This window comes from Pseudorca crassidens, chromosome 7, assembly GCF_039906515.1.
Source record: "Pseudorca crassidens isolate mPseCra1 chromosome 7, mPseCra1.hap1, whole genome shotgun sequence".
In the NCBI taxonomy this organism is placed as follows: domain Eukaryota; kingdom Metazoa; phylum Chordata; class Mammalia; order Artiodactyla; family Delphinidae; genus Pseudorca; species Pseudorca crassidens.
In genome coordinates this window covers 88,703,493-88,714,484 of record NC_090302.1, presented here as the reverse complement: position 1 = coordinate 88,714,484, position 10,992 = coordinate 88,703,493, and the positions used below count along the sequence as shown (strand labels likewise).

General features: G+C 40.7%; 1 pseudogene; it reads left to right on the top strand.

The window, feature by feature from the left end:
- Window positions 1–3,242: 3,242 nt before the first annotated feature.
- Window positions 3,243–10,488, top strand: LOC137228375 (uncharacterized; annotated as a pseudogene).
- The last annotated feature ends 504 nt before the right edge of the window (window positions 10,489–10,992 follow it).

The window sequence follows — 10,992 nt, the reverse complement described above, 5'->3', positions numbered from 1 at the left end:
ATGCAGCCAAAAAAAATAAATTAATTTAAAAAAAGAAAAAGATCCTGCATGCTGCAACCAACAGCCAAAATAAATATTTTAAAAAATGGGGCAAGAAAACTGGACAGCTACATGTAAAAGAATGAAATTAAGACATTCTCTAACACCATATACAAAAATAAACTCGAAATGGATTAAAGACCTAAATGTAAGACCAGATACCATAAAACTCCTGGAGGAAAACATAGGCAGAATACTCTTTGCCATAAATCGTATCAATAGTTTTTTGGATCCATCTCCTAGAAACAAAGGAAATAAAAGCAAAAATAAACAAATGGGACCTAATTAAGCTTAAAAGTTTTGGCATAACAAGGGTAGCCATCAACAAAATGAAAGGACAACCTACGGAATGGGAGAAAATATTTGCTAATGATATGACTGAAAAGGGATTAATATCCAAATATACAAAGAGCTCACACAACTCAACATCAAAAAAAAAAAAAACCCGATTAAAAAATGGGCAGAGAAGTGGATAGACATTTATCCAAAGAAGAAATACAGATGGCCTACAGGCACATGAAATGGTGCTCAGCACTGCATGATTATCAGGGAAATGCAAATCAAAACCACAGCTGTCAGAATGGCTATCAAAAAGAACACAAATAACAAATGTTGGTGAGGATGTGGAGAAAAGGGAATTTTCCTACAGTGTTGGTGGGAATATAAATTGGTGCAGCTACTGTGGAAAACAGTATGGCAGTTTCTCAGAAAACTAAAAATTGAACTACCATATGCCCCAGCAATTTCACTCATGGATATGTATCTGAAAAAAAATAAAAACAATCATTTGAAAAGACACATGCACCCCAATGTTCATAACAGCATTATTTACAATTGCCAAGTTATGGAAGCAACTTAAATGTTCATCAACAGACAAATGGTTAAAGAAGATGTGGTATATCACACACACACACACACACACACACACACACACACACACACGGTGGAATACTACTCAGTCATTAAAAGAATGAAAATTTGTCATTTACAGCAACATGGATGGATTTGGAAGGCATTTTGCTAAGTGAAATAAGTCAGACAAAGAAAGACAAATACTGTATGATATCTCTTATATGTGGAATATAAAAAATACAACAAACTAGTGAATATAACAAAAAAGAAGCAGACTCAGAGATATGGAGAGGAAACTAGTGGTTACCAGTGGGGAGAGGGAAAGAGAGAGGGGCAATATAGGGGTAGGGAAGTAAGAGATACAAACTATTAGGTATAAAGTAAGCTACAAGAGTATATTGTTACAAGCTTTTGCACCACAAAGGAAACCATAAACAGAACAAAAAGACAACCTACAGAATGGGAGAAAATATTTGCAAAAGATGAAACCAACAAGGGCTTAATTTCTACAAACAGCTCACACAACTTGACAACTAAAAAACAAACAACACAATCGAAAAATGGGCAGAAGACCTAAAGAGACATTTGTCCAAAGAAGAAATACAGATGGCCAATAGGCACATGAAAAGATGCTTAACATCACTAATTATTGGAGAAATGCAAATCAAAACTACAAAATGACCTCACATCAGTCAGAATGGCCTTCATTAAAAAACCTACAAATAACAAATGTTGGAGAGGGTCTGGAGAAAATGGAACCCTCCTACACTGTTGGTGGGAATTAAGTTGGTGCAGCCACTGTGGAAAACAGTATGGAATTTCCTCAGAAAACTGAAAATAGAATTACCATATGATCCGGCAATCCCACTCCTGGGCATATATCCAGACAAACCTATAATTCAAAAAGATACATGCACTTCTATGTTCATAGCAGCACTATTCACAGTAGCCAAAACATGGAAACAACCTAAACATCCATCGACAGATGAATGGTTAAAGAAGTTGTGGTACATATATACAATAGAATACTACTCAGCCATAAAAAATGAAATAATGCCATTTGTAGCAACATGGATGGACCTAGAGATTATCATACTATGTGAAGTAAGTCAGAAAAAGATAAATACCATATGATATCACTATATGTGGAATCTAAAATATGACACAAATGAACTTATCTATGCAACAGAAACAGAATCAGAGACATAGAGAATAGATTGGTGGCTGCCAATGGGGAGGAGTGTAGGAGAGGATTGGATTGCTAGTTTGGGATTAGTAGAAGCAAACTGGTATATATAGAATGGATAAACAACAAGGTCCTACTGTATAGCACAGGGAACTATGTTCAATATCCTGTGATAAATCATAATGGAAAAGAATATGAAAAAGAATGTATATATATGTATAACTGAGTCACTTTGCTGTACACCAGTAATTAACACATTGTAATTCAACTATACTTCAATAAAAAATAAATTTCAAAAAGAGTATATTGTACAACATGGGGAATATAGCAAATATTTTATAATAACTCTAATGGAAGATAACTTTTAAAAATTGTAAATCACTATATTGTACACCTGTAGCATATAATATTGTATATCCACTATCCTTCTATTTAAAGTAATTTAAAAATTGAATGAAACAAAACACAGAAACTTTTAAAGTACCAAATAAATTTGGTCTTCTATTTTAAAAACCAATATCTCTTTTCCATGGTTCAAAATTCAGTAGGGACAGAAGGATACACAAGAAAATCCTGCCCTCCCACTCCAGGTCAACCACCCCATCCTGCCCATTTCCTGTGTACCCATTTAGAATGTCTTTATGCACAAACAAGTGTTTTGTCTGTATATTATCTCATTTTTGTGTAGCTGTGCAAACTTTTGTGCTTTTGTTTTTCCCTTTTGATACATCTTGGAGGGAGTCTTCATGAGTATGAGGCATGTCCTGATTCTTTCTTATGACTTGCCCTCACCCTCTCTCCTCCTCCTTCCCACTCTTGGCACAGGGTCTTTGGAAGGCAGGGCCAAGGACAGAGGCCCCAGCAGCCCTGTCACCCACCTGACACTCCAAGATCATGACTTTCTTGCTGACGGCCCCTCGGGAGACTCTGGGGAAGACTCAAGTCCTCATAAGATGTTGCACCCACACTTCCTTGTGGGATGGATTGGACATAGTAGGGGGAGATGAGGGTGGGAGGTAAGAGTAGTCCAGCCCAGCCCATGACAGGAATTATAGATTCTGTCCTGCCTGCAGTAAACCCACTGTGGGGCTGAGAGTCCACCCAAAGGTGCCTGGGCAAGATCTCCTGTGACCTCACACAGCCCTCAGAGGGAAGAAGGGAGGGAATGCTCCTGCACCTGGCAGGTAAGGAGATAAGTGCAGGGAGGAGCAAGACCTGGCCCATGTGCTCAACCTGGCAAGTGATCTGCTCCCCTGTAAGAATGTCTGAATACACTTCTCTGTTTTTATTTCTCTGGGGAGAACATCAGTCCAGTTCCTATGCTGAGCCTGGGCTTTGGGACCAGATGGACTTCACCTGAGTCCCGACCCCACCCTTAGCAGATGGTGCATTCCTGGGAACATTCCTTGACTTCCCTGGCTGCGGGGTCACACCTGGGATACAATTCTGCAGGTTGGAGACTTGAAGTCTCCTGGACAGTGCCTGGTACTACATTAAGAGGAGGTCCAGCCCTCAACTGGGGTTGAGTGCTCCATCTCACACCATTAATAGGATGCAGCCCTCCTCCCCCTGCCTATGACCATGAGCCTTTCTAGAGGGCACAGAGGTCCCCAACGTGCCCTTCTCAGAATTCTGGTTGCTCTTTCTGTGATTATCTGATAATTTGACACAGGAGTGTGATCTCAGGTGACTTCAGGTGGATTGGTCTCCTCTGCCTCTCCCTGGCTCTTGGCTCTGAGTATAGACCTGGAGTGCTGTCAGACTCAGTTGGAGCCACCAGTTCCAGGGAAGAAGAGGCTGTGGACAGTCCCTTAAAGGAGCCTCTAGAACCCACCCCAACCTGCAAGCAGCAGAAGGAGGTGGGGCAGGATGACAGGACTGCCTGCCGCTGTGGCTAGACATGGATGTGCCTGGTCAGTGAGAGGGACAGGGCAGTGGGTGGCTGTTTCTGCCACCCACCCTCTGTCCTGCCATCTGCTCTTTTTCTTTGGAAGTCCACAGCACTCTCTCTTTCCTGGTTCAGGTGGTATAGGTGGAGCCAAACCTGGGACCCAGTCCTGGCCAGTCAGACCATGGCATTCTCCTGGGCCAGGATAAGCTCAAAGGTAGGCATGTGGCTGAATCAGAGCTTGGCAGAATGGATATAAAAGCACCACACAACTTTGTGCTGTTTATAAGAACTTCACTTCAGATTCAATCGTACAAGTAAAAGTAAAAGATTGGAAAAGATATATCAAGCAAATATTTATTTTTTAAAAGTAGAAGTAGCTACATAAATATCAGATAAAGTAGACTTCAAAGCAAAGAAAATTATTAGAGACAAAGGGACACCTTACATAATGAGAAAAGATCAGTCTACCAGGAAGCTTAACAGTCCTAACCCTACAAAAACAGACCCTCAATATGCATGAAGCAAAAACTGGTAAAGCTAAAAGGAGAAATAGACAAATCCACAGTTATATTTAGAGACCTCAATACCCCCATCTCAGCAACTGACAGAACCATGAAATAGAAAGCTAGCAACGCTTAGAAGAATTGAACAAAGCAATCTACCAACAGAATCAAATTGACATTTGTAGAACACTCCACCCAACAACAGCAGAACATACATTCTTTTCAAGTGCCTGTGGAACATTCACCAAGATAGACCATATCCTGGGCCATAAAACAACCCTCAACAAATTTTTAAAAATAGAAATCATGCAGAGTGTGTTCTCTCACCATAATGGCACCAAACTAGAAATCAATGGAGAAAAACAAGAGGAAAACCTCTAGATACTTGGAAATTAAACAACATACTTCTAAATAATCTATGGGTCAAAGAGAAAGTCACAAAGGAAAAAAATCTAAATATGTGTGATTCAACTCAACAGTGCTGAGAAGAAACTTTACAGCACTTAAATGCTTACATTAGAAGGGAAGAAAGGTCTCAAATATACAATCTTAAGTTTCTACCTCAAGATATTAAAAAAGAAGGGAAAAATAAACCAGAAGGAAATAAAATGTAGGAAGGAAATAATAAAAATATGAGCAGAAATGAATGAAATTGGAACTATTTTTAAAATTAGAGAATGTCAATAAAACAGAATGCTGATTTAAAAAATCAATTAAACTGATAAGCATGTAGCAAGAGTGACAAAAATAAAAAGAGAGAAGATTCAAACCATCAATATCTAGAATGAAGTAGGGGACATCACTACAGATCTTGCAGCCACTAAAAGGCTGATAAAGGAATACTATGAACAACTTTATGCTCATGAGTTCAGCAATCTGGAAGAAATGGACAAATTTCTCAAATACCGCAAACTATGAAAACTCAACCAAGATTAAATAGATAATATCAACAGTCTTGTATATATTAAAGATATTTAATTTGAATTAAAAAGCTCCCAGGCTAGAAATTTCCAGGCTCAGAAGGTCTCACTGGAGAATTTACCAAACATTTAGGTAACACCAATTTTACATAATTTCTTTCTGGAAAGTAGAAGAGGAGAGAACACTCCCTAACTCATTTTATGAGGCCTTCCACAAGTAAATGGCTAAACAAACTGTAGTACATAAGGTATACCATGGAATAATACTTAACAGTAAAAGGGAATGAACTATTTTTTTCCTTTCAGTTTTATTGAGATATAATTGACACACAGCACTCTGTAAGTGTAATGTGTACTACATAATGATTTGACTTACATATGTTTGTCTCTTCACTTTTTGCTTGCTTATGGCATTTCCATTATGGCTCATTCCGACATTAAATCAAAATGTAGAACTTTATAATCCCTCCATATTTGTAATACTGAGTCTTTTTCTCTGTTTGAATCCTGGCTGATACAGATGTCCACAATGTAAGTGTCTCCAGAGAAACAGACTCTTATGGATAAGTTCCCTGTATTGGCTCTGAGTTTCTGGAGCTGGTTCTCTAATCTTCCTAGATTTAAAGGCACTAGTGACCCTGCTTTTAGTGGTAAAGAAGACAATGGCAGTCTGTGTCAAGATGTGGCAAAAAAGTTACTCAGATGATTGCTGTTGGACATCTGTAATCAAACACAGATGGCAAGATGTGGGTAGCCACATATTTGCTATCTTAGAACATTTTAGTCAAAATAAGGAGTATAATGGATTTGGGCAGTTGCTCCTAAATGTGTTAAAGAGAGTGGGGAAAAAAGAAGATGAGCTCAAGATTCAAATTCCCAGCTCAAACTCTGCATTGATGACCTGAAGTCTTCTACATGTTCCCAGGAACGCTTATCTCATATAGTCGCAGGCCTGGGATTTCTGTAAGCCAAACATAGAATGTCATCTTGTGAATGGCTGATTTATAAAGCAAACTGAAGCCCCAATCCTGCATGGTGTTTGTTATTATGGTGAGGGCATTGATTGGGAAGAAATGGTATCTTGAAAGTTGGAAGGGGGATACATGGAAAGATACCAATGAAAGTGGGGACATTGAACCCTAAATTCTGCTAAGTTATCTTGACCAGGAGAACCAGTTCTCGCACACCTGCCTGAGAAGTTTATCTGAAGAACCTGTAATGTCCCCCTCTCCCACCATCTAGCCTTGCAAGACATTGCTGATTTTACTCAGGTCCCACCCCTACGCCCACCACCCCTCTTCGCTTCTAGACATATGACTAGATGCAAGTCCTAACAGACCCCAAAAGATGAGGTAAAAATTATGACCCATGAGGAAGGGCAACCCCCAAAAGAGTGACATGATTTTCCCAACTTATACAGACAGAAATCCAGGGGATGTGTGGGAATGAATATTAAGAGTACAAGATAATAGCAGAAGAAACATAAAGTTGGATCAAGAGGACTTTATTGATATGGACCCACTAAGCAGAGATTCTGGATTTAGTATTGCAGCTTGAGGGGAGAGAAAGGGCTTTAACAGTTTGTTTGGTTTCTTGGCTAAAACGTCGACCAAATGGTGACCCACAGTAGATGAGTTTGAGATGCCAGAGCTGCCTTGTTTTACTGCAGAGGAAGGAATCCAAAGGCTTAGGGAAATTGTAGTGTTAGAAGGGGTTTGTCATTTGAGATCTTCTCATCGCCCTTTGCTCACCAAAAGGAAGGACACACCTTTATCACAACTGTGAGAAGTCAATTTGTGGGGGGAGTCCCAGCATCCTTGAAGAGCTCTGTGATTGCTCTTCCTTGTAGGTCAGAAATTACAGTGGAAACTGCTGTCACTAAATTGAGAAACCTAAAGGCAATGGGGATAACTGGATCCTGGGGTGACAGAGGCCAAGTGGCAGCCCTTAATCACCAAAGGCAAAGTGGGCATGGACAGTAGTGTCAAAGAAGCAATCAGAATAGTCTGACTTGCAGAGACCTATGTGTTGACCAAAGATCATGGTGTTTCTGGAAGTGAAATAGATGGGTAGTCTACTAAATACTTGATCTGTATGAGCAGAAAAGTTCTAGGTCAATGAATAAAAGTCTAGCCTGAATCATAAAAGCATAGAGTCACAGCCCTCAATCAAATGCCAGACTTGAGCCAGTTTACAGACCCAGAGCCCCTTGAATGAAAGGGAAGACAGATCCCCTTCAGGAAGGACTCCATTACACTGTGAAACCTTACACTGTTAATCTTTTTACCAGCCTTCTCAAAAGGGACCTATGACCATTCACCAGGATGACTGTGCAATAGGGAAAAGAGAATTATCAGACTTTTGAGGGATTTCTGACACTAGTTCTGGACTGACACTAATTCTAGGAGACCCCAAATATCCCTGTGGTAGGGGTTTATGGAGATCAGGTGATCAATGGAATGTTAGCTAAGGTCTGTCTCATGGTGGGGCCCATGGTTCCCTGAACCCATCTTGTTGTTATTGTTCCAGTTCCAGAATGCATAATTGGAATAAACATACTTAGTATCTGGCAGAATCCCCATATTATTTCCCTGACCTGTGCAGTCAGGGTTATTATGGTGGAAAAGGCCAAGTGGAAGCTACTAAAACTGCCTCTACCTACAAAAGAGTTAACCAAAAGCAATTCTTTGAGATATTGCAGAGTTTATTGCTACCATCAAGGACTTGAAAGATGCAGGGATGGTGATTCCCACCACATCCCCATTTAACTCTCCTGTCATGTGCAGAAGACAGATGGGTCTTGGAGAATGCTAGTGGCTTATCATAAGCTTAACCAGATTGTGACTCCAATTGCAACTGCTGTACCAGATGTGGTTTCATTGCTTGAGCAATTAACACATCCTCTGGAGCATGGTATGCAACTATTGATCTAGCAAATGCTTTTTTCTCCATACCTGTCCGTAAGATCCACCAGAAGCAGATTGCTTTCAGATGGCAAGGCTAGAAACATATTTTTACCTTCTTACCTCAGAGGTATATTTCCTTTCCACAAGACATCCCACCAGTCCATTACATTTATGACATCATGTTGATTGGACCTAGTGAGCAAGAAGGAGTGATCACTCTAGACTTATTGGTAAGATATCTGCAAGTCACATGATGAGAAATAAGTCAAACTAAAACTTAGGGGCCTTCTACATCAGTGAAATTTCTGTGAAGCATGTCAAGATATTCCTTCTAAAGTGGAGGATAAGTTGTTGCATCTGGCCCCCTTACAAACAAAAAAGAGGCACAGTGCCTAGTGGGTCATTTTGGATTTTGGGGACATTTGGCTGTGTTACTGTGATCCTTTTACTGTGTGACCCCAAAAGCTGCTTTTTGAGTGAGGCCCAAAACAAGAGAAGGCTCTGCAACAGGTCCAGGCTGCCATGCAAGCTGCTCTGCCACTTGGGTCATATAATCCAACAGATCCAATGGCAGACAGAGATGCTGTTTGGAGCTTTTGGCAGGGTGCTATAGGTGAATCCTAGTGCAGGCCTTTAAGATTTTGGAGCATGACCTTACTATCATCCACAGAACTACTCTTCTTTTGAGAAACAGCCCTTGATCTGCTATTAGTCCTTAGTAGAGACTAAACACTACTATTCATGGGTCACCAAGTGACTTGCACTGCCCATCATGAACTGGGTGTTACCTGACCCACCATACCATAAAGTTGGGTGTGCACAGCAGCACTCCATCATCAAGTGGAGATGGTATGTACATGATCAGACACAGCAGCCCTGAAGGCAAAAGTAAGTTACATGAAAAAGTGACCCAAATGCCCATGGTCCCCACTCCTGCTACATTGCCTTCCCTCTCCCAGCCTTGACTTGTGGTCTCATGGGGAGTTCCCTATGATCAGCTGATAGAGGAAGAGAAGAGTTGGGCTTGATTTACAGATGTTTTTGCTCAGTATTTGGGTACCATCTGAAAGTGAACAGTTGCAGCCCTATAGCCCCTTTCTGGGACATCACTGAAGGATAATGGCAAAGGGAAGTCCTCCCAGCAGGCAGAACTCAAAGTTTTGCTTGGAAGGAGAAATAACCAAATGTGCAATTATATACTGATTCATGTTCTTTGGCCAATGGTTTGAATGGATGATCAGAGACTTGGAAGGAACATGATTGGAAAATTGGTGACAAAGAAGCCGGGGGGAAAAGTATGTGGGTAGACCTCTCTGAATGGGCAAAAATGTGAAGATATTTGTGTCCCATGTGAATGCTCATCAAAGGGTGGCCTCAGCAGAAAAGGATTTTAATAATCAAGTGGACAGAATTACATCTTCTGTGGATACCAGTCAGCCTCTTTCCCCAACCACCCTGTCATAACTTAATGGGGTCATGAACAAAGGGACCATAGTGGCAGTGATGGAGGTGATGTACCTTGGCTAACCTGAGTCCCCCAAATGGCACTATTCCCCAGGGTGATCAGCCAGTTACCTGGTGACAGGTTGATTACATCAGACCACTTACATCATGGAAGGAGCAGGATTTTGTTCTTACCGGAATAAACACTCAGGGTATGAATTTGCCTTCCCTGCATGGAATGCTTCTGCCAGAAGTACCATGCATGGACTTATAGAGTGCTTTATCCACCATCGTGGTATTCCACACAGCATTGCTTCTGATCAAGAAACTCACTTCACAGCAAAAGAAGTGCTACAGCAGGCTGATGCTCATGGAATTCACTAGATTCACAATGTCTCCCGCCGCCGTCCTGAAGTAACTGGTTTGACAGGTTGGTGGAATGGTCTTTTGAAGATTCAGTTACAGTGCCAGCTAGGTGGCAATACCTTGCAACGTTCTCTAGCTGGCTGTATATGCTCTGAATCAGTGTCCAATATATGGTGCTATTTCTCCCATAGCCTGGATTCACGGGTCCAGGAATCAAGGGGTGGAAATGAGAGTGGCAGCACTCACTATTACCACTAGTGACCCACTAGCAAAATTTTCACTTCCTGTTCCTGTAACTTTATACTCTGCTGGCCTAGAGGTCTTGATTTTAGAAGGAGAAGTGCTTCCACTAGGAGACACAACAATGATTCCACTGAACTAGAAGTTAAGGCATCCACCTGGCCACTTTGGGTTCCTTATGCCTCTGAGTAAACAAGCTGAAGAAGGGGTTCACTGTACCCCTTGGTTGATCCTGATTACCAAGAGAAAATGTGTCTACTATTATGCAACTGAGGTAAGGAAGAGTATGTTTGGAAGAGAGGAGATTCCCGAGGGCATCTCCCATGGCCTGTGACTAAGGTCAATGCAAAGCTAAAAAAGCCAATAGCCCAGACCTTTCAGGAATAAATGTTTGGGTCATTCCACCAGGTAAAGAACCATAACCAGTTGAGATGATTGTTGAAGAGAAGATGGATTAGGCAGTGGAAGAAGGTAGTGATAAATACCAGCTTTACCATACTACTAGTTACAGAAATGAGGAATGCAGAAATGAGAAATAGTGGAATATTTCTTCCTCATACTGATATGAGTATATTTGTATATATAAAATAACCAAATATTTTAAATTTTTTCTCTCTTATGCCTTTATCATCTAACATAAGATATA